This window comes from Cyprinus carpio, chromosome A14 (assembly GCF_018340385.1).
Source record: "Cyprinus carpio isolate SPL01 chromosome A14, ASM1834038v1, whole genome shotgun sequence".
NCBI lineage: Eukaryota > Metazoa > Chordata > Actinopteri > Cypriniformes > Cyprinidae > Cyprinus > Cyprinus carpio.
In genome coordinates this window covers 29816094-29822653 of record NC_056585.1, presented here as the reverse complement: position 1 = coordinate 29822653, position 6560 = coordinate 29816094, and the positions used below count along the sequence as shown (strand labels likewise).

At 38.4% G+C, this 6560-nt stretch overlaps 1 long non-coding RNA gene across 1 annotated transcript; it reads right to left on the bottom strand.

The window, feature by feature from the left end:
- Positions 1-659: 659 nt before the first annotated feature.
- Positions 660-5888, bottom strand: LOC109110119. The gene is made up of 5 exons (XR_006161671.1): positions 5792-5888; positions 2051-2088; positions 1879-1933; positions 786-817; positions 660-709 (listed from the first exon to the last, which is right to left on the bottom strand). It is a non-coding gene; the product is annotated as an uncharacterized LOC109110119 (long non-coding RNA).
- Positions 5889-6560: the final 672 nt, after the last annotated feature.

The following is a 6560-nucleotide window of genomic DNA, read 5'->3' as shown; positions in this document are numbered from 1 at the left end:
ACGGACGGATACAGACGGACAGACAAACAGACATACAGACAGACAGACAGCATACAGATGACAGACGGACGGACATACAGACGGACAGACAGGCACATGGACAACAGACAGACTGACAAACAGACAGACAAGCATACAGATGGACGGACGAACAGACAAACACATGGACAGACGGACGGACAGACAGACGTAACTTAGTGTGTGTTTGTTAGTATTTTGGGTTTGATTTTTTTGTTGTCAAATGTATCAAATTGTAATGTGTGATATAATTTGTATTATGAATACAAACAAATGTGCCTGTGTGCGCTCTCTATAGTACACTGATGAAACTGATAGACGCTGTTCGAATACATTAGTGTTCATGTCAAACACGTTGGGCTCAACAAATGTGTGGTCTGTTTAAAAAACAATTTTTAAAGTTTTTAAAACGACGAAGGTTGAAGTGAAGATGGCTGAAGAAATTATGAAGGTTCTTGCCTTATTTGAGTATAAATCACATCAAGACACAAAACACGTAATTAAATACGTATTTTGAAAATGGAATTTAAATTAATTTTAATACTGCCCATCTCTGACAGCAGGTGTGTGAATGTGAACTGCTGAAATATAAACAAATGCTAACGTGTGTGTGTGTGTGTGTGTGTGTGTGTGTGTGCTCACCTGGTTTAACGCGCAGTGGACGAGGAGGAAGAGGAGCGTGCACAACACCCTGCAGACACAAACACACACCCTGACAATCTCACACAACACTAAACACAATCTCACAGAGCATTAGACACACTTACTGCTGCGCCGATGCGACCTTTAGGACAGCTGTCTGCAACACACACACACACACACACACACACACACACACACACACACACACACACACACACACACACACACACACACACAGTTAGACTGCAGCAGTTAATATATTCCAGTATTAATACTCGAATATGCTGAAGGCTGCATATCACTAATGAATCGCTGTTCGAGTTGCACTGTCTGATCTGTGCCACTAGATGGAGACATGGAGATGATTTCACCTCCTGCATTAAATTATTAACTTAGTATTCCTGTCTTGTTTCTCTAGGAATCTAGGAATTCTTGAATCAAGAAACATTTAAGAAACATTGACTTCAGTTACATATTACGTCTTGTAAAATTATCGGTCAATCTCGTTTTCCCTTTGAATTCAGTTTATTTTTCTGACCCCATTCCCAGATCTTTGTTCTTGTTTTAAACATAAACACAGCATTTTGATACATTTACACAGATACTGTGTTGAAAGCACATCAAATGCTGGTAGCCTACAATGAGTAGATGTGCTGTTTTATGTTGTCGATGTTTGTTTCCATACTAGTACTTTTTATGTAAAGCACTGTGGTTCAGCCTCGGTTGTGTTTTAAATAGTGCTATATAAATAAACAAGAACAAGAACAAGATACTTAGTATCATGTTATTTTGCTTCTGAAGTAAATGCATCTTGATTTAAGAATGCTTTGATATTTTTACTGACAAAAATACTGAGCAAGAATATATATATTGCAGTCATTGATCATAACTGATGAACTTTAGCAACACTGACACAGTTATGGAACTGAACCGATCTGAATAATGACTCTCTTGTCTTCTGTAGAGCTGCCTTACAGCTGAAACTGAATTTGTTTCATAACTGATTAATAATTGATGAATTATTCAGTTTATTACTGTGAAGCTGCTTTGAAACAAGCATTGTAGGAATAAATCTGACGTGACTGTCCTTACATATGTGACGGCCTGTTCAATCTAATTATTTAAGATGTTTGACTTCAAAGTAAAATCTTGAATGTTTTGTTGGTTTGTCTCTGCATGTATTTTGATGAGTCGACTCTGACTCTGTCTCTGTCTCACCTTCATCCAGGTGTGTGTGTGCGGATGTGATCCGCACTCGTCTGTTCATGTCATCCTGAGAAATCAGCACATCTGATCAGTGACACACACAAGACTCTGCTGCAACACACCAGCATCCATTCATTCCAGACGAATCACAGATCAAGCAGAGACGGACGTGTTCATCACTCACCATCATTAATGGAGACGCGTCATCACGGACACAAACTCCTGCCAGCACACAACATAAAGCTACCGTGAACAGCGTTTCTAACTCTGATTATTTGTTAACGTCACTGTGTTGTTATGCAGTGCTGATGAACAGAGCTCATGTCATGTGTACAGCATCATAAAACAGATAGTGGCGTTGTGATTGGTTATTTTTAACCCGGTCCTAAAAAACACTCTGGATCCAAACCATCTCCTTCTTGAATGTTTGCCGTCTGGTCAGCACTACTGAACAAGAACAGTTTCTGACTTCTGAATAAGCATATCTAATTCATTAAAATAATAACACTTATCCAATTTAACAGCACTTTATTAAAAGTTTAACAAAATGACATGTTTAGGGCCCTATGAAATGTTTTATTTGTTTCCAAATTCTGTGTTTTACCATGTCTATTTACCAACTATTTAAATGCATAAAAACTATTTTATTTATTCACATGTCATAACAGCCTTATGAAATGTGTTCTCTCTCTCTTTTAGAAATTCTGTGTTGTGTATTTAAATTTTTCTGATTATCAAATGAAGGCACAAACTAAATTAAATTAAACAAGCTTTATTTTTTTTGGCAAAAAATAAAAAATAAAAAATCTCTCTTTTAGAAATTCTGTGATAATATAAAAATATATAATAAAAAATAAAAAATATATATATATATACTATTAAAATTAAAACATGGAAGAATTATTGTGTTATAATTCCTTAAAAAATATATTTTTTTATAATTTTAGTAGTAGTATTACGTACATTCTACTGAAGAATAGTAATATATTTTTGGCACAATGTCTGAGTTAAACCAAACCTTTATTTTGACGGGTTGCCATTAAATTCCTGTGTGTATATGATATGAAGATAGTTTTACTCAAAGGAAAATGCTTATGAAGAGCAGTTCAGGAGATGTTGTTCATGTGTTTATGTGTTCATTAAGGGAGGAGAGCGTCACATGCTTCTTTGATATTCTACGTTACACAGTAAATTCTGTTTTTATGACTGGATTCTGTCCATGTTTCCCGCATCACAGAAATCATAGAGCCGTAGTGCCACGGCGTCACTAGTGCAAAGATGACACTGAGCTTTTATATACTGTATATCTCTAGACCCACTAGTGAGATGCCAGAGTGTTTATTTCCTCTTTAGCTGTTAATTAATAAAGCGCTCTCTGCTGTATCTGCCTGTTGTTTTCTCTCTTTTACACGCATGTGCAGATGTTCAGGGGTCTTTGTGGTGTTGAAGATAAGCAGAGAGCTGAGGTACTGGAGAGGGGCTCACAGAGTTCGGTCTGGATCGCAGAAAATCCTTTTGTTTGCCAAATGAATTCCTCCTTGTTGTCGCCCTTACATTCCTACATGATGTAATGTATAATTCTTATTGGATAAAGCACTACACCACCCCTTCTGATGGATCTATGTAATCTACTGATGTAACAACAAACTCTGAAGACGTTTGTGGACAGAGACTGGACTCCATGACTCTTGTCCCATGCATACACGAGTCAAAGCAGGACTGAGAATATTCTGACGGGGCCAAAATATAAAGAGTTTGTTTATCTAACATTAGCTTATTGCAAATGATCTGAGACTCAACGGCCCTCCAAATTTGAAAATATCGTCCATATTCTCCTGTGAACTTCTGCTTTGTGTGGTTTCGTCTGACATCGCTGGCTGACCATGACGGATTTATTCAGCTCTAACGAGCTGCGTCATGATCAAAACACATATTAAGTGCTTGGTTTAGCATCAGTAATGCGTGAATGATGCTCAGAGGTGCACATGTCCACGCTGCTAATTTTAGTGTAAAGTTCTTTATGGTTTCCTGTCACCTCCTGCTGTTTCCTGTTTGTCAGATCCACAGCTAAGAATCATTGTCATGCTGTTCTTAGAACAGCTTTAAGAACTATATAACTATAAGTTTCCTTTTCTATATCAACTGGCACTGAAATATAATCTCTTCAAATGCATGTGCAAAAGTTCATTCTTTTGCCATTACAGTTATTAGTTTGTGTGCACAGTATGTGTTCAGTGATTCTAACATGTGACCTGATGTGTGTCCACTCGTCTCTGATTGGACCAATGGTGCTGTTCACTAAACAACACCTGAGCTCACCTATACTCACCTTCACGAGGATCATTAGTCAATCAACGCCCCTAAAGATCTGATGCATTTTTAAATTAAACAATTTTATATCGAATCAATCAAAAAAGGTTTTCTTGGTTATATGAACACTATAGTCAGGGGAATGTTGCATTTTATTATTTTGCAAACATTATGGGAATGTTACTTTTGAATGCTCTCTAAATCATCGTAGACAAACGTCCTACTGAAATGTTTCAGAAGAAAGTTCCGTGAACCATGTGTGAATAATGTTTTTGAAAACGTTATTAAAGACCAGATAACTTCGCATGAACGCTCTGTTCACGTTAGACTCAAATGGTTGATATGAATTATTTCTAGTTAAGCAGCTTCAGAACTAACTGATGGTGATCTGAGTCTGGTTTAGTTTGTGGTTTTGCTGCAGGCCCAGCTAGAACAGATCTACAGCGGTTCTTATTTCATTCTTACTGTGATCAGTACATGTTCTTCATCTGATCCTGTCAGTCACAGTGTATTGTTCTATATTCATCTCCTCGAGCGTTTATACTCGAGAGCATCGTCAGAGCTGGAGTCGAGCCGAATCTGTTCACATGCATCATTCTGGAGCTTTGCATGTGAACTGAACTCGATAATCCAGTGAAGTCAGTGAATTCTCACACTCCTGCAGTGTTTCCACTCAAGATCCATAATTAAATCTGTGAGAGAGACACGCTCGTGACAGAACATTCTTCAAAATAAAGCTTCCAGCAGGGGGTTGCCGTATCAGAGCATTTAGACCTTTTTTGAAGACCTTTCAGTGAACAGCTCTTAAAAGAACCCTGTTTTTTAGTGTGAAAAACATTTTAAAGAACCTTTTGATCAGTGGAAAGGAGCTCTTCATGAGGCATAGATGGTAATAAAGATCTTTATCTTTAAGAGTGTATCGAGAAGAAAGGTCCTTCACACTCGTAGGAGGTGCTCATTGAAAGGTTCTTGGGCTTCTTCTGTGGCATCGCTGCAAAACCCCCTTCTGAAAGCTCGGTTTTTAAGAGTGTGGAGCTGTAAGTACTGTACAGTGGATCGTTTCCGCTCATATAGCGGCTATAATTAATGTGACGAGACATTTCGTTGCTCATCTAACTTCACAAATATCCTATCTTTGTCTTCACTGCTGGTTTACAGTGTTACAGAGAGTCATAACATCATAAAAACAGGAATAAATCTGGATTCACAATTAAGATTATTTTTAAGTTGTTATATGTTTCAGAGGAAATCCCTGAAATAATGTTTTTACTTTTACATTTATGCATTTGTCAGAAATTATTAATCAAAGTGACAGAATCATGAATGAATGATTTTGGGAGCAAATGATTATGAAGGTTCGTTAATCATTCTAAATGTTCATATACATGTTAACATTCGTTTACCTTCAGAAATCATGTGTTTCTGTCTCACCTGCTGTGATTCTGATTCAGCTGCAGAATCACAATGTCAGAATCTGAATCTAATGCTGCACAGCTGATCAGTAAACTATGAATATATCTCACATGTTTGAGCTGAATATGATGCTCAGCAGTCAAAGCTTTCATACAGACTGACAGACAGCAGAGCCGCTCTGAAGGACTGGAAATCATCTTACCTTCATCTCGTCAAGAGCAGGAAAGGTTTGCTGAGCTCCAGCGGCGTGTGTGTGTGTGTGTGTGTGTGTGTGTGATTGACAGTTATCTTGTGGTAACGCCCCTCAGAGAGCTCATGACTCACTTCCTGTATGAGATTAACATCAGCCTCTGATCATTATCATCATTACACACACACACACACACACACACACACACACACACACACACACACACACAAACTCTCTTTCTCTCAATATGAGAAGCATACAGGATGTGATCACTTCCTACTACTGATCTATTTTTTGAAACACACACACACACACACACACACACACACACACACACACACACACACACACACACACACACACACAAACTCTATCTCTCTCTCTCTCTCACACACACACACACACATTCCTTCACTCTCTCTCTGTCTCTCTCTCTCTCACACACACACTCCTCTCTCTCTCTCTCTCTATCTCTCTCTCACACACACACACACACACATTCCTTCACTCTCTCTCTGTCTCTCTCTCTCTCACACACACACACACACTCCTCTCTCTCTCTCTCTCACACACACACTCCTCTCTCTCTCTCTCTCACACACACACACACACACTCCTTCTCTCTCTATCTTTCTCTCTCTCTCTCTCTCACACACACACACACACACACTCCTTCTCTCTCTATCTTTCTCTCTCGCTCTCTCTCACACACACACACACACTTGCTAAAAGTGATTCTCATCATTGCTTCTATAATTACCCTGTGTGCGGTGTAATGGCT